The sequence below is a fragment of the Felis catus genome, chromosome D3 (genome assembly GCF_018350175.1).
Source record: "Felis catus isolate Fca126 chromosome D3, F.catus_Fca126_mat1.0, whole genome shotgun sequence".
Lineage (NCBI taxonomy): Eukaryota > Metazoa > Chordata > Mammalia > Carnivora > Felidae > Felis > Felis catus.
The window spans coordinates 60,945,084-60,963,813 of record NC_058379.1 but is presented as its reverse complement, the minus strand read 5'-3'; the positions used below and the strand labels follow the sequence as shown (position 1 = coordinate 60,963,813).

General features: G+C 36.3%; 2 long non-coding RNA genes across 3 annotated transcripts in view; one reads left to right on the top strand and one right to left on the bottom strand.

The window, feature by feature from the left end:
* The window catches only part of LOC109493426, a 530,781-nt gene that overhangs the window by 484,418 nt on the left and 27,633 nt on the right, over positions 1 to 18,730 (top strand). The gene's annotated exons all lie outside the window — the stretch shown is intronic.
* On the bottom strand, positions 9,440 to 11,782 carry LOC123381403. Its single transcript, XR_006588311.1, has 3 exons — positions 11,706 to 11,782; positions 10,265 to 10,372; positions 9,440 to 9,586 (listed from the first exon to the last, which is right to left on the bottom strand). It is a non-coding gene; the product is annotated as an uncharacterized LOC123381403 (long non-coding RNA).

Here is an 18,730-nt window from a genome sequence, read left to right as displayed (position 1 = left end):
TTCCTCTTGTGCTTGAAGTTTCTATAGAGCTGCTAACTGGTACAAGCCTAGTGAATGACTGAGACCACTTTGATGTGCAGTTGGGAACAATTAACTTCTCTTTCGCAGAAATTGTGTCCTTAAATATTCCTTTAGTTTTAGCTTTTTTCTCCCCATGTTTTGTTTTGGTGGGGTTTTTTTTGTTTTTTGTTTTTTGTTTTTTGTTTTTTTTTAAGGCACAGATGGTAGTAGAATGCATTTTAAGATAGTAACACTTTAGAGCAAGATGTTTTGTAGAATGACGGGAAATCCATGAAATTTAGAACTTAAAGGAACTTCAGAAATTGTGCTATCACGTCAATTTTAGGATGGGTTTCTGCAGAGCTCAGGAGCTCAGCTAGGAGAGGGCAGGATGTTGAGTAATGTGGGCTCCTCATCTTGCCCCAACCTACACACTCTGCTTCTGTCTGTTCAACACCTGGGGATGTGTGAGAGATAATTACTTTGAAAAGAAAAATATTCTACCACGAAAGGTATAAGCTATAAACATATATATGTGTGTATGTGTGTGTGTGTATACATATATGTGTGTGTGCGTATATATATATGTAATATATTATATATATAATATATATTATATATTATATATTGTAATATATTATATATTATATATTATATATATTATATATTATATATATTATATATAATATATTACAATATATTATAATTTGTAATATATTGTAATATAATTTGTAATATATTGTAATATATTATATATAATATATATAATATATATTATATATATATATATATTTTAACCAATTTGTTCACTTAAAAGTTGAAGAAACAACGCCCCAATAAGGTCTAAATAAGCATGTAAAAGCCAAGACTAGAAATCTGCCCTCCTGATTCCTAATTTTTGTTTGTTTTCCCATATGACACTGCCTTTGTCACTTGGCACTAAGCCAGGAAAGAGTGGGCTGGTGGGGCAAGCCGTTCTAAGACAAGGAGGAGGAGTAAAATGGAATGGTAATGGCAGGGAATGAGGATCCTAATACTTACAGCATCCAGAAGACTGTTAAGTGTGGCAGAATGACCATCTGACGGAGAGACATTTGCCTCACCCAGGTGAGCAGTGGCCACAGAAGGAATGAATTACTCTGTCCCATAGGTGAGAAACAGAGCACACAGGGAGGGTTTCTTCTCAGTCAGTGTTGTTGCAAGAGAGCAAATGTGAATGGCGAGCAGAAGGGAGTGGGACCCGTGGCAAGCTGATGGATAAACATGGGGATTCCTAATCTTCCTCCAGATTCTCCCTCACCATGATCTTTCCCTTCTTCTCTGTATTAATAAACACTTTCCATTTATATCAGATTCTTTAACACATGTATATATAGTATACTTTGGCTCCTACAATTCCCTATTCAAATTCAGTCACTTGATGACCCATGTCCTGAAGGAGGGGCAAATTGTCACCTCCTGTCTTCTGGGGCACTTCTCACAGTTCTTGTCACTACATGGGTGCTCAGAGAATGCGTGAAGATATTTTCCAGAATTAATTTTACCGTCAATGAAATTAAGGGTGGACAATTTAAACAAACAATTATGTTTCAGTTGTGAAGAGAGGAGTGCAGAATTCTCAGGGACAGTTGGCTTAAGGACCTTTTTGACAAAGCCAGTTCGATCTCAGAGGAAATGGAGGTCAGCCGCCTTCACTGCTCAGGGAAGGGAGCTATGTCCCTCCATTTCATCGCCGGCAGCTCCTTGTTTGCTCTCCCTGCTCTGGTGAATGCTTCGGTTTGCAGCAGGCCCTATAACATTACCATGCATAACAATCTGTCACTATTATTCATGGCTTTTCTCCAGTCTCCATACTTTTGACATTGCCATTAAAGAGATTCAGTGTGCTTAGTAGCTCTTTAAAAAATAAATAATTGAAAGCTAAATTATATTAAACCGGGCCAACGCTGACCCCTTCACCTCAGTCCATTGCTATCTCCTTAAATGTATTCCTTCTTAAATCATATTGTAATTTGAAGATGCTGAAGTCTAAGTTTTTTGACTCAAATGCAGTTTCTTCTGATGCATAATTCATTTTCACTTTGTTACTGGTGCTGCACACGCAATCGCTTTTTTGGCAGCTAAATGCAGAATGAAATCAACAACTCTGTAAAGGGTGAGGAATCGGAGTGGACATCTTGGCGGAAGAAATATTAAGCATGTCACAATGTTTTGTACTCTGTCTGGTGAAATGGAGACAAAACCCCCACCAACCCTCAAGTTAATGCGAGACAATGGCATTTTACGGCTGGAAATGATCTACCACTGGTGTCATGCTGGTGTTGCATTTAATTATTCTACACATCACAGAAGACGATGACTTTTGAATGTTTTGAAACCTCACAATTATTTGATGAGCATCTTCTTGAAGTTCAGCTGTTGTTAAGAAAGAAAATCTCCCTGGTTTGCCTGTCATTCTTATATTCCCTAAGGGCTCAGGATTCCCAGGAAGACACATGCCCTTAAAACATGGGAAAACTAGCCTGGAATGTCTTGGAGTGAAGAGGTTGTCAACATAGACAAGAATTTGAATGTCTGGAAAATTAGGTAAATTTAGACCTACAGCAAAGACACCTAAAATGGTTAGCTTTAAATGATGAAGCAAAATGATCAAAATGAGCAAACTCAGAGAAATGCCATTTTATTAGATCTCTAAAAAATACATATTGTACTGTTTCCTTGAAACAGTTGCAGAGGGGGTCCTGGGTGGCTCCGTCAGTTCAGCATCTGACTTTGGCTGAGGTCATGATCTCACGGTTTGTGAGTTCAGGCCCCGCAACAGGCTCTCTGCTGTCGGCATGGAGCCCGTTTTGTATCTCTGTCCCCCTCCATCTCTGTCCCTTACCCATTTACATTCTCTCTCCCCCCCCCTCTCTTTCTCTCAGAAGTAAATTTAAAACACCCACAAAAAACAGTTGTGGAATCAGAAAGTTTGCTTCTAGGGCCTTCACACTGCTTTTTTTTTTAATTAAAAAAATTTAAACATATTAGCATGTAAAATTTAACGTCATTTGTGATAAATAAATACGAGAACACACTTTAAATGATTAATATTTTAAAATGTATTGTCATAAGACACTAGGGATCACCAACAAAAGGAATGTTCTCCTGTATTCCATACCCCTACTTCCTGTCCTCTTTCCTATCCCCTGGGAAATTCCTCCAGCAATTCTGCCCTCAACATCCACCTGTTTTGGCAAGGCATTCTTAAGGTACTAATCACTTGATCAGAGCCAGGAGGTGAGCGTTACAAATGCATGAATATCTATCTATTGGTCAGAATTTCATAATGGATGACCATGAAGAAGACTGTGTGTGTGTGTGTGTGTGTGTGTGTGTGGTCAGAGTGTGGGAGGGGAAGGATAGATAGTATTCCTCATATTTATACTAATGAAGTTACCACTTTTTTTGGTCTATTCTGGACTATCCTATTGTATTGCTTTGGCTCTTCCTGAACACCTTACAAGAAGACAGCTGAGGACGAATTTTCAGAAATAAGGGGAAAACAACCCAAAAGGTTAACTGGTTAGAGGGAGTGTTAGATCAAGGCTGATTAAAAGAAATAAATCTTGGTAACTTGATGCAAGGACAGTGAGTGACTAAGGCAGGGCACAGAGGGGTGCATGGTCCTTTCCCTTTCTCATGTATTCAGAGTGACAAATTTGAGATGGAAAAGATTTATGAGGCTCAAGGGTACTTTGGGGATAAAATTTAATCACTTGGTCAACATATCTCCATTGGGTCCCCTAGCACAGACAATCCCTGTGTTAGGCACCAAAGGAATACCAGAGGGCTAAGGGACTGCATGAAGCATGGGTTGAATTTTTTTAAATGATTACAACTCAAAGTCCTGAAAGAGACCCTGAATATACAGTATCACAAGTCTCAAATGAACTTTTGTCAAATTACCTATCCCATATTGCAAGAATAAGAATCCCTCGAGTCACACATGACCACCATTATTGCATCATGCCCTTTGAGATTCAGTAATATGAATTTATAGTTTTTTTCTGTGTGGATATGTTTCATCAAGCCAAGAAAATTGTCCCCGCTGGTTGGATCTATGTGGCAGGTTTGTTTATTCAATAAATTAGGAAGGAAAATTGTTCTTACCAGATCATTCTTTTTTTTTTTTCTGAATTTCACAGAAAACAGCACATTTTCCCAGGTAGTAGAATGATTGCATATTATCTTTGACCCAGCTATTTCAATAGCTGTATAGGCAAAAAAAAAAAAAAAAAAAAAAGTATCCCTTAAACATCATGGCCCCTCCTGGGCTTGACCTTCCTGGATATCAGTATAGATTTATGGTACTTAGTAGTCAATAATCCTGTACTAAGAAATGAAGATTCTTCAAGGAAGCCCAATCAAGCAAACTTTTAGTAAGAGATTTTTTGTTAGTTTTTCCCACTCTTTCTTCTGGCATTCCTGTCCCCCTCTCTTCTCTTTTACTTTGTTGCATTGTATCTTCTGCACATCTTGTTTAAAATATTTGCCAACTAATATGACTAAGCCAAGCCACAGATATGTGGGTTATGGTGTTAATACCTTCCACTGATATGAATTTGCAAAGACAACACAAAATCTTTCAGGATCCAAAATAGTCACTTGAGAAGAATGGAGTGCAAGAGGTGGAAAAGCACTTTGAAAGGTCATCTCATGACACAACTTTTTAAGTGCACAGCCTTACTCATACGTTACTCACTCATGAAGTCCAGTCCAATTCCAAGTCAACTCAAGATGGATTTATTCTCTAAAGGGGAACTATAAACACACTCTACTTGATTTGAAAGAAAATAACAGACACTTGGGATGAGTTAAGTCTTTGTAAAAGGCCAGGGATATACTGACCCTATTTGAAGTAGAAGGTAAAAGTCACACTTACAAAACAGAACAGTTAGAAAGTGATTGCCTCCAAAAAGCAATGTTCTGGTAAAATTATTCCAAGATCACCAATTTTACCTCCTTAATTTTTAGGAGTGATGATTCATCATCTCTCCTCAGTCTTCTTGACTTTTTTGCAGAATGAGAATACATTCTTGTTCCTCTCTTTGGTCTCTAGTACAGGGATCAGTAAGTTTTCTGAATGACTCCAGCTAAGATTTTCTTTTCTTTTTTTATTTTTCTTTTACATTTTCTGAGTGTTGTAAATCAAACAAACCAAAAGAAAAACCCCAAAGATACTAGGCGAAGGACTGACAAAATTAAAGAAAAAAGTGTAGCCCATGAACCCACAAAGCACAAAGTATTTCTTATCTGGTCTCTTTTAGAAGTTTGTCACCCATTGCTTTAGTAAAGAAAGCAGAAGTGAATACAGGAGGACTCTGGTTCTCAGAGAGTCATGGAACAGGAGGACACTACAAAACAATGATTTCAGTTGTATCATTAATGACCTGTGTTTGTGGTCCTAAAACCAGTGGGAAAATACCAGAAGTTGTGAGATGATAGTGTTCAAAGGACACACTAACCCAAACCTCTACTCTAAGCACAGGATGCTGGACTGAGAATCTGAGCCAAATTCACTGCCAAAACGGGCCAAAGACCAGGGAAACCCATGAGTCAGGACTGTCAAATAAGGAGACCAAGAGAACTGGTGACTTTGAATATAAGCCCCAAAGTTAAACATGGGCCCACTGATTGCATTTAAAAGGAACTCAAAAGAAAAGGCCAAGACTCCTAATTCCATCTCTTTTTCTTACCTTAAATAGCATCACTCCCCATTGACTATGCTCATTTGGAATGTTTCCATTTATGTCCTGCCAACATCTAAAATGCAACACTTCAAAATTTAAATTATTACCTTCTTCTAGACCTTCAGAGACAAAATTCCTTCTGTCCACTACCACCACCACTTCCAGATGTAAATTGGTATGTGGGTGACTCCCTGCAGAGTCACCTTGACCCTGCCCTGAGTCCAGCACAACCGAACAGCCGCCATTCTGCTCAGCCCTGCCTCAAATCATTCTAAGTAAAAATGGCACCTTCCTGTCTACAACATTAGGAAAGCAAAGAAAGGTGACCTAGTGTGATACACAGCAAATCCCCCCGCCCCCATAAACCCGCACAGAATCAACAAAATCAAGGTATATCAGAAAGAGAAAAGGGAAAATATATAAATTAAAATCTGCATTAGTTGACTTTGACAGCTATAATACTACAGACTGAATTAATGTTCCATAAATACATGCCAGGCTTCTCCATTACAGTGATGTCAGCTCTCATTCCCAGTTGAGCAATTGCCTAGGTAGTAAACTGCATGTGACTCTGAGGTAGAGCTTTTAAAGAGGTGTTTGGATGGGCTGACATGGACCATAGGGACACTGAGCATCCAGGTCCCCAGACGGGAGGGAGACATATGAAAGAAATAAGAGCATATCATGTATGTTCATTAAAGAACCAATGGGAAACACCACTGAAGTGGGCATTACTCACTTGAGGAAACATTTCCCTTTAAAACGTATCTCTTCATGTAATAATGATACATGGATTGATACCCTGCCATGGCAACCCTTCTTATTCTACCAGTCAGGATTCAAATTTTGTCTTGTTATTTCACAGATCTGAAAGTCATAACCTTTTTTTATACTCAGATATTATTACACAGCTTAGTCATTCACCTTCCTCACTTAACTTCAGGTGATTTTACTTTAAAAAAAAAGATTAATCCTGGGACCTCTTATATTAAAAAAATTAAAACATTCCTTTTGACCCTGTCATACCTTATGTGCAAAGAGCATTGTATGCTAATGTAACCTATTAGAGAAAATAAAATGTAGATTCTAGTATTTCTTTTTATCTTAAAAAGAGGTAAATGGTGCAGTTCTTGTGTGTAGGCACAGGAAGGAATTAAGGTACATGTGCTGTACTCACAACTTGAGAATATCTTTTTTCTCATAGGATATGGGCTCTAAAATTCTGCCCTTGGAAATCTGTCCCTCTATGTTATGTTTTTAATATAGATGTTATGCTATCTTTTTAAAGGTTCAAATGTCTCCAGACATGTTCTCAAACATAATATGTATACTTTTGTAAGAATGATTTTACTAGATCCCTTCCTCTCATTATTGAAAAAATCATGATACTGACAGAATACTGCTTATCCAAAGTGAGAGAAGATGGGTCATGGGAGAGGTGTAAGACAGGACATGGATTTTGAAGGGATGAGGAATTCTAAAAACAAACTTCAGTGACATCACAAATTTAGAAGTGTTCATTCTGAACTCTCCAATTTTGGTTGTTCTTCCCTCACCTCTCAGAGATTAAGACTGGAGGCTGATTTTCTTTGCTTTTTAAAATAGAGTTCAGTAAACACCACACATGTGTGGAGTATGAAAGGAGAAGAATGCTACAAGCTCTCGAAGGGGTGGTGGAAATTATAGGTAGCGAAAATGTAATTATCCAACTTGGAGTTTTTCCAGGCCGGATCCACCTGATCAGAGACATTAGAGCAAATGCATTACACTTTTAAAAAGTCTCCTGCCGGGCTCACTGAATGAGAGTAATATCATATTGCCTATGGTTCTGGTAAATAAAAAGCATCATTAACAATAACACAATGTGAAGAGCCTGCTGAAATGATATACTGTAGTTAGCCATGATGGTGCATCAAAATCATGATCCTGGCTTCGGAAATGGGCGGACGCACTGGAGGGGCAAACAGTGATGATTAAAAAATGCAGTCAGAGCAAGAGCAAATTCTTTCCAGCTTCTTCTTACAGAAACTTTGCTCTTCAAAAGAATCATACTCGGAAACTTATTCCACTTCAGAATAGGAGAGCCTATTGTACTGAACATGTGAATAAAAAAAGTTCTTTCTATTCTGGCACAGTGGCACAATCACCAGACCAATGGCAAATGTATTTGCAGTGATGGGTCACTGGTGGGGTGCAGATATGGTATAGCTGGGAATGAAAAGAGGGCTCAACAATGTTTAGAGAGCAATGTATGTGTCATTCCCCATTCCTAACAGATTCATTGTAATAAAATTCAACTAGTATATTCAAGCATCTTTAATATATAGGTATTGCCCATGAGATTACCAGTTATGAAAGAAATGTGACATAGTCCCTGTTCTCAAAATGATTACAATCTACTTGGAGGATGGTGTATGGGAATTGTACTATGGGAAATAGATTAATTAAAAAATGTTCCATTATCAAAATAAAATAGACATATAAGAAGGTACTATGAGAATCCAGGGTGGGAGACATTATGAACAGTGGATGGTATCAATAAAGACATCAAAGAGGAAGTGTTTTTTAATATAGACATTGAATTTAAATAAATACTGGGCTGATAACAGCTGGGAGGCACAAATATGGCCTCCCCAGTTGTTTATGGCCACTTTCCTTCTGATTGGATAGTGTTGTAACTGGGTAGACAGCTTAGATTTGCACACATAGAAAAGAAAGCAGGAACAACATGTGTACTATGTATATCTAATATGTTATATGCAGAGGAAGAATCAGATACTATGTATAAAGATCTATATCTATCAGTCATATTCATATAACTGTACTTATCTATTATACAACTATAATATGCACCAAACTAGCTCATTTATTGTGTGCCCATTATGCATACTTATGTTATCTTTGATTTTCAGTACAGTGCTTATAATTCTCATTCCCAGATGAGGAAACAGTATCAGCGTGACTGCTCAGAAACCTCCAGGTAGAAAGGGAGTGTGGCAGGATTCTTTCTTCTGCTGGGCTCAAAAACTTTGACTTTCTCCTACCACTGTGTTACCCAGATAGGCCTGTCAAATAGAGAAAGCAGTTTTGAGGAAAAAAAAACATTGAGAGAGATGCATGAATTATATTCTGTTCACAAGTAGTGTGCCTGCATGAGAATTGGCTGGAGTTTTACATCATAGAAAGGAAAAGGTGAAAAATAACTAAGTACTAGCATTGTGTCTTAAGGGAACAGGGCAGGCCACTTGTCTTTAGGTATCTTTCTTTCTCTATGACTGCAGGCTAACAATAATTTCTGTTATCAAATCCATATCTTAAAATAAATTTTTCTCTAGGAAAAGCCAACACCAAAAGTAAATACACCTTAATGGGAATGTGTTTGTCAAGGCCTTTTTCTCCATGACCAGCATGACTTCAAGTAGCATGAAGCATTGACATTCCTAGATGTATATACCTTCTCTTCTTCAGAGTGGGTCTGTGTGTGACCTATCCTGGTGATGGTGATCTACTTTTTCTGATTGCCCAATGTTGCTTTGAAATATAAAAAAATCTAATCAATTTTGACCACCCTGAGTAATTCAGCAAACTACAAATAAGTCAGGGACATTTCTCCATCTTTAATTATGCCCTTAAACAATTTTCCTTGAGTGGATTTCCTCTATCTCTTCAATTTTCTAAGCCAACTCTTTTTCCATTTAAACCTTCCACCATCCCAGAAATCTACAAGATTCAGCAAGAATGGTATCACATCTGGTAGTTCCTTCCTTACCGTAACATCCCAGGTTCATTCTCTACCAAATTTTCATTAGGTTCAGTTATCAATCGGCAAATGCTCAATGATGACGGTGAGAGGGCTAAAAACAGTTCAGGCAATAACAATATTCAGATATTTATACATAAATACTTACAAATCATCATTTAATATATTTGGTCAGATAACTTGGTGTATTTCAGTATATTTGTGGGCTAGGTGTAATGTGTGTGTGTGTGTGTGTGTGTGTGTGTTTGTGTGTGTGTGTGTGTGTGTGTGTTTGTGTGTGTGTGTGTGTGAGAGAGAGAGAGTATATGATGTATAATTTTATTTTTTTCTACCTGTCTTTAGATGCTTACAACCTAGTATAAAAATACTTAAATATACTTGGGAAGCTTGTACAGAGGGTTCAATTCAACTCGGGCAGAATCTTAAAACTCTTCCATTAAAGATAACTAATATTATAGAAAAATTTATTTAAAATGTGAAATGTTGAACCTATCCTGGAACTGACAAGAAAATGAGTGTTCCTCAGTGTTTGGGAAGACAATGGGAAATGAGAGAGAAAAGTGAGCAAGGTAGCAGATTGTCTCTTGGTGAGCATTAGCCATGCCCAAGAACTTATTTGGTTCAAGTCCTTTTGCTCTTTGGTGTGTTTATTAAATTAACAAGGCCAATATAGCAAAGGACAAACTGCTCAAAAGGACAATGAGAGAGTGATTAAATTTGGATGAGCAGTCATCTGGGAAGGTATCTCTAAGGAAGTTACTGGAAAGGAGACCTGAGAGACGAGATGAGGCAGCCATGTCAGACAGGAGGGGCAGTGTTCCTGGCAAAGGTACATCTGTGAAATCCATCTGGTTGGAAGGAAATTGACTCCTTGGAGGATCTGAAAGAAAACCAGTGTAAATAACACCTCCAGAGTAAAAGAAAGTGGACTGTGTAGAGGCTGGTCATGCAGGCTTGAGTCAGTCCATGCAACATTGAGTTCTAACCATCATTAGTAGTTTATGTGTGCAATGTAGTCAGTGATGGCTTTTTCACATAACTGGTTCTTTTTTTATTATTTTAAATCATGACAATGCTGATTTTGTTTATGTGGCTTTTATATTTTAAAAAATTATACTTAAATTATACTCAAAAATTAATTTATTTACATAAAAAGTAAAATATCAAGTATATCCTAATGTGAATAGCATATTTTAGTGAAAAGTTACTACATTAAAAAATGAATCTACTGAGAAGTGTATTACTGCCTTACATTTTTGCAAAAATATTTAGTGGCTGATTGAATAGAAGATGGCTGGATTCTCATATGTTTCTACCTTCAGTCTGTCACAACATCAGAAATCATGTAGCCTCTGGAAAATTCCACTGTACATTTATAAGACAATGAGAGTGAAAAAAGAAAAAGAAAGATAGTTTTAATGTGAAAATAGTTTTGTTCTTGATGATAACCTGAAAGGGTCTTTGGGGCTCCCAGGGCCACACAATGCAACCATTAATCTCAATGAATCACTCACAGATTTAGCTGAATGCAAAGGGCTCCATGATCTGTATTCTTCCAAAGGTATCTTCTACTTGTCAAAATTTCCCTCCAACACAAGCAGAACCCAAGGCTATTGCACCAGGAGGGAATATGGGGCTTAAAACAAGACTTATCCTCAGGCTATGAAACATACAGTTGAAACTAATTTGAGTTACAGGGTCCAGGGGTAAAACAGAAATCAGCAGCCAGGTGACGGTCCTACAGATGCATCAGTCTGCTTGAGACATCAGGTGGCAAACAATGAATGGGATGCCAGGGACCTGGGTATCAGACATGTGAGTTGGAGACTGGCCATCCTCCTGATAATTTTGGAAAAGAGGGTTAGAGGAATTTCCTGAGCTGGTAAGGCAGAGCTGCAGGAACTCTTGTAAATATTGGCAGCACAGATATGATTGGCAGAAAAGGTATTTTAAGGACAAATGTATGTCAAATATGTATCCTTTAAAAAAATCAGTAAGAAAAATACCAATAGTCCAAAAGAAAAACAAAAGATATAAGTAAGCATACCAATATAAATATGAAATAAACTTGCAAGATCATCAGTGAACACACGTGGTGAAATAAAACATCAGTTTCCATGTTTTACCCATCGCAATAACAAATCTTAAATACTTGAAAATATAGCTAGTAGTGAGGTAAGCATTTTAATATACTAGAAAAAAGAGTTCCAAACCTTGCTTTTCTGGAAAGCAACTTGGCTGAATTTCACGCACTTAACTTCAAGAATCTCTGCTTGCAAGGTTACCCTAAGAACGCACAAAGCACATTGTCAAAAACATGTATCTATGAAGTAAAAGTCCGTGATTCCTTACTAATAAGGAACACATAGGCCGATGCATAAATAAGTAAATACAGTGAAAGGGAAACTTCCTTACAGGGAAATGCCTACTAATCAATGTAGAAGGGACAGTGGAGGTAGAAAAACCACCATTTTGTAATTATCCTAGATTCAGATGAGAATTAACAAATGCAAACATTTCATGAAAAACAGGATATTTAGATAGATTCAAAGTATCTCCTTAGAAAAGCATTTATTCAGAAAGAAAAACAGTAACTTTAAAGTGCAGTAAACATGTAGACACACCTTAGCAAATGATCCAAGTTAATACCACTAATGATGGAATAAACCAACATTCTGAGTGATGGACTGTATTCTTGCCTAGAATGAATAACCTGAGTCTAATGGTAAGGAAATGCAAGTAAGGGACAGTCTACAAACTAGTCTGTATTTTTCAGACTATTTCATAAAAGACATAAAAGATTTGCAAAACTTTCAGGTTAAAAACTGTGTGAATCATTCCATGGTTACTAAATTCAATGCCTAATTTGAATTGGATCCAAAAAATAAAGTTAGTGTATTATTGGGACCATTTGTGAAATTTGAAAATGGACTATAAATTAGATGATATTCTTTTATCAATATTAAAATTCCTGAATCTATTACCTGTACTACAGTTATTTCCTTGTTTGCAGAAAACATACTCTAAAGAATTTAGGATTCAATAGCATACTTTTTGCAACTTTCTTTGCAATGTATAGAAGAAATAAATATATGTACATAAAGAGAGTGATAAAGTAAATGTGGCAAAATTTTAAAAAATGGTGAATCCGGATGAACACTCTTCAATACTTTTTTTGTACTCTTCTGGAAGCTGTTCTTGAAATATATCTGTGCATTTGAAAATATCTAAGTAAGTATAAAAAAAACGTCACATGCAGATTTTCATTGAAGCCTTGTTTAATATGTACATGAAAAGGCATAAAGATCCCCCCAAGTACTACTCTATCTGGATTCCATGGATGTTGATAAGTGGCACTTCTATTCTGTCTAAATAATCGAAATTTCCATTTTGATTTTGTCCTATTGAGGAGTGTTAATTACTTTCCACAGGTGTGAAGTTTTTGTGGTTGTTAGTGTGGATGCTAGTTTTCTTTCCTTTTCCTAACAGCCTCCTTCTGCTTCTCCTTTTCTCCTCATTTTTTCTCTCCTTTTTTTTTCTTTACTGTTTTAATGTTGATTTCTAATTTACTGCAGATTGATCACTTGATGAGGTCTATAGAATATCAATTAGAAATTATTGAGACTTTTATGGTCACCTAGGATGTAATCAACTTATGCAAATGCTCCATGTGTATTTGAAGTATTTTAAAGGAGTGTGTATACTGAGAGACTGAACATACAAACAAACAATGGCCAGATCAGATATAAAAATAAAATTCTGATCCACAATCTGCAGCAACCTATCCAGGAAACCAACTCCTTATCTACAGTAACCCACCAGGAAGCCAGCCATTAGTCAGAATTGCAGGAAGTCAGACTGCTATCTCTAGGAACAATCCAAACAATAATTTCTAAAGTACTTGGCCCAAAATGTCAGTCAAGACTTGATTAATAATTGATACTTTTCTAATTTTCTTCTCTACTTCCAACTTAGGACCAACCAGAGAAAACCAATACATGTGCTCCTAAAAAATCACATAAGATGCCCCTCTTCTAGTTAGTTCACCTATGGCTTCCTCATGTCAACTACTTCCAGTCAGGTCTTAACATCTGTCTTTTTTTTCCCCCACACTAATGGTTTTCCACTTCTCTGCTTGCCTTTGAGTCTCTGCCAAAACACAAGTGATGGTGGCTGATTCCTTTGCTATCACAGGCTCTGAATGAGTAACTTTTGCTTTACTTATTTGGTTAGTCTTTGTTTAGTTCGCAATATCTTATCTGAGGTCTTTATCTCTCTGTGCCTTTCTCTGGTTCTGTCCCTGTGTCTCTGTCTCTGTCTCTGTCTCTCTCCCTATGTATATACATATATAAAAAAAAAAGAAAAAATATATATAATATAGAAACAACAGAAATAGAAAAAGCTCTGGAAACTAAGTAGAAGTTACCCTTTTGTAAGAGACACTTAATTTATAAAGGAAATCTCCATTTATAAGGCTGTCTTCATTTTTGTACCAGGAAAAGGAGGATGACTAAATTTCTAGAGATTTATCAATGGAGATGACAGGGACTTAAATCTGCATAACAACCATACCCTTGTTTACTGTTTAGTCTAATAACCTCCCAGACTGGCTTACCCCACCCCCCAGTATCTTCTTTTGTCTTCAGCTGAAGATGATATTTAAGGTAATGTCTTGGGCCAGTTCAGGGAGTTACTCAGTTTTTCCTGGGTATCCATGTATATAGGAAGTAAACGTGTTATTAAAACTTCTGTTTTGTTTTCTCTTGTTAATTTTTTTTATGGTAGTGCAGGGGGTTCTCTACCAAGAATCTAGAAGAGTAGAGGGGAAACTCTTTTTCCACCCCTACAATATATATAGTCATACACACACAAACCCACACATATATTGCATAACCAGAAACAATTCAAATGCTCGGAAATGGGAAGATAGTTTAAAAATGAAATATGAGCCATCTATACAATAAATAATTAGGTGCTTCCATTAAAAATTGTGCTGTCCAAGCATAAGATAGTGAAGATGTTCTTTCCCGATATAATGGAAAGGAGTTTTCTAAAAATAAACAAATAAAGCAGTATATATTTTTAACAAGCAAGATACAAAAGTTCATAGATTATGAGCCCAAATTTATAAAGCAACAGCAATAAGTTGTTTGCTTGTGAAAATAAAAGCCAATAAGATTATAGCAATATAGTAACACTAGATTTTTGAAAGTAGTAATATTATAGGTAATGTTTATTTTCATAGACTCAAATGTAACATAACTATAAATTTGTATTATAAATTTGTATTATAACAGCAAGGGGCGCCTCAGTGGCTCAGTTGGGCAAGTGTCCAACTATTGATTTTGGCTCAGATCATGATCCCAGGGTCATAGGGTTGAGCCCCACGTTGGGTCAAATCTGTCTCTCCCCCTCTCTCTGCCCCTCCTTTGCTTGTGCTTGTTTTCTCTCTCTCTCTCTCTCTCTCTCTCTCTCTCTCTCTCTCTCTCTCTCTCTTTCTCTCTCTCTTAAAAAAAATATATATATATAGGCAACGACAGCAAAATATCAACAAATATCCTTTTAAAAACTGCTTAATGAAACATAGGCCATCTCTGAGAAAGTTAGAAAGGAAAGCTTAAGGCTGTTTGAGACATAACTGTACCTACATAGCAGAAGATAAATTTTGTTGCAAAAATTCAATCTCCAATTTTAAATATATTAATTATTGCTAGTACATACTAAAAATGTATACCTAGTGGGTTAATGACCTAGACTAAGGAAAATCTGAGCTACCTGTCCTGAGATAAAATGGAATAAAATATATGGAATCAGATAAGGTGAAATGCACTTGCACTGGCAAAAAGTGGTAAAAATGTCACAGTAATTTATCCTATGAATTGAGCTACTCACTTTCGGTGGTTGTGGTGGGTGGGGAAAGCTGCTTTAGAGAACACCATTCAGAGGTTCATATCATTTTCTTTTTAATCCACATTCTTTCTGTTAGCAAAACCAGCAGTATAATTTTGAAAATCTATTTGAATCCCCCTATCTCAAAGCTCAAGGCAGTACATTCTCTATAGTGAATTCCTTGTTATTTGTTTACTCTGTTTTTAAATAACAATGCTAACAATAATCCTCCCCTGGGGTCCAACTGCCTTCAGCCCCCACCTACAACAAATCCAGGGATTACTATGGAGAACACACTTGTGGAGCTCAGTGCCCATAACTCCTCAAGGGAGACCCTTCCACCAAAATCTGGAAGTTAAAATGTGAATATTAATTTTTCAAAATCCAAATCATTTGAGTGCAGATTGCCCAGCTTTAATGTCACATCTCTATGACCTTCACAACACCCAAGTCCTAAATTCAAATCACTCTAACATATATTGTTTAAGCACCTTATTCCTGGCAAATTTTCATTTCATAATACTCATGTTGTTTTATTTTATAACCCATTCTTCTTAATACTTTGAATTTAAATGTGTACTGTAAATTTTTTTAATATGAACTCTAAGGCAATTTTGTTGGGCTAAGTACTTTCTTCATATTATAAAATGCACAATAAAGAAAAATATGAAATAATAATTATTTTGGTTACTTTAATTAAATTTTGTTATTATGAAAATAGTACAGCTGTAATATCTAGAAGATATTTAAAAATAGAAAAAAAAACCCAAACTATTATAATTTCCTGTGAACGGACACATATGCTATTAGAAATTGAATTTGTTTGTCCATCATTTCCTTGGTTTTAACATTAATATTTTTTAAATAATAAGAGGCAATATGTGGTTGAACTAACAACAGCAGCAATAATTTAAAAGCATTCAAAATGCAAAAACAAAGATGAGACTTCTAATTTAAGCTGTTAGATCAAATGTTTATATCTGCCTCTTTCTAAATCACATCACAATAAAATAAAGGTAAATCCATGAGGACAACCAGAACAAGATAAGAAATGACTCCAGACAAATGATGTCAACAAAATGTTGGAAAATGAGAAGCAGATGGACAAGTGGTGATTGACTAAGTAGAACGGGATGGTGGGGGAGGAACAAACCTGCAGTACTGCTGAGGGATTAATTTAGGAAAAATCAAGCATATTTGGACTCCAAGAGACTGGAGAAACTCAGGGTTTGAAGATACCAAGTACTTTTAAAGGCGAGGGTAGAGAAAGGCTAGAAGGATCCCTCTACCCAACACAGTTAGGATACAGCCTCTGCTATTCTGCAGCAAGAGAATGGAAGCCAAGGTCTGAAGAAATCCCACCGAATCTCTGGGATTTAGACACTAGAAAGCTGAGAATTAGTGTCATGACATCCCTGGAACTACAGTACTCTATGGTAAACCATGGCATCTTTGGAATGATTCTGAGAATAATGTAAATTAAAGATTAAAAGAGACTACAAGGTTATTTGACTAAAAACCTAAAATGTAGCTGGAATGAGATGATTTTGTTTTTAGAAAAAAAAATAGAAACAAAAGCAGGTTCAAGATTCATAATAGGAGAAATAAGTTAATATTTTGTTTGAGCAAAGTACAATAAATGAGGTAAAATATAGCTTGATTGAGATGCTAGGCTCGCTTGTTATTGGATTTAAACTCTAAGATGATAACATCCATAGATCAAGGCAAGAGAAATTGGAGAAACCATTCCTACTTAATAACTGCTCATCTCTTGTGGTTATAGAATAGTAATTCAGGAGGAAACATTCATCTGAAGTGAAATATACAGAACAAAATACTTCTATTACATAGTCTCATAGATTTAGATTTAGAAAATGAGAAAGGATCTTAGATATAATTTACACCAAAATCCTTTCTAATTGAGAAGTCCTTTCTAAAATATTCCTTACAGCTTGCCATTCAGAGCGTATTTGGTCATTTTTAGTCTGACGAGGTTTCGGGTGTTGGTGCCGGTTCATGGAGTTTGGAGCTGACAGCCCAGAAAGAATTCTTGAAAATGTTTTTGGTACAAACAGGTGATTTTATTAAAGCACAGAGACTGGACCTCTGGGCAGAAAGATCTCAGCTGTGGTTGTGAAGAGTGACTGGTTATAACTATGGAATTGGGGGAGATAAAGACAAAAGGCCTCCAGAGGGACTTTGATATGCTAAAGAGAACTCCTAAAATAACTGAGGCCTTGCTATTGTCAAGGTAAGGTTGTTTTCCCTCTAGTAAGACATTAACATTAGGACAGTAGGGAGTTCCCGGAGAAATGTCAATGGGCTTCAGGTTATAGAAAAATTTAATTTTACCTGCTATTTCCTTCTTGCCTTTGTTCCCCACATCACTATGGAGGGGAGAGTGATATTAGGGGCTCCAGGAAACTGAGTCTATAGGTTTCTGGAGATTAGGCTTTTGATAAAATTGCCTTTTCTTATAATTTCCTAAGATATTTGTAAACTGATGGAGACTCCTATGTTGCATGACTGTGATCTCTATCAGTTAATCATTTGTTTTTCCCTTTCCTTTGTTCTTGGGCAGCCAGGAGTGCCTGAAGAATGTCACACATATCCCACCTGGGGGTGGGGGAAGGATATGCTAGCTTGTGCTTTGCCCTCAGCTTGCCTTATGGTCCCTCATGGGTATCCACCATATTATACATCAACCCTCTCTTATGTGGTTGGTAAATACTATATATATATATATATATATATATATTCTTATTAGTACCATTTGTGTCTTTGTAATTTCTATCACCAAATTCTAGTTTTGTCCTAAGGATGTATTAAAAAAAATACATTACTCTCTTAGTGCACATGTTCTACTCTTTTTCATTTTCTTACTTAAATGTTCGAAATGTCTACAGTCTCATACAACAGGATTTTCAAACACTTTACTACCATACTTTACCTCCCCTAAATTTTTCTAACTTGTTATTGTTTTTTTTTTTAAACTGTGGTGCTCCAAACAAAATGAAAACTTCCAAATTGATCTAAACAATGTAGTTCATTTTCCCTTGTTTTGGACACTGAACTTTACCGTTATTTATACAGTTTAGGATTTGATTGGCTAATTTGAAAGTTAAAAAAATCACATTCTAACCTCCTCTAATCTTGGAGCCACCCAAAACTTCAAGACCTCAAGAGAAATCTGCTGTATTCAGTTTTAAATAGATTTCAAATTTACATTTATCCCTATTAACTATTTTGCTCTCAGGTGTGACGCCTCATTCTAGCCTAACCTTTTAAATTTGAAGTCTCTGATATGATGATTTAGTTATACGTCTGACTTTGTAAAGTCTACGGATTT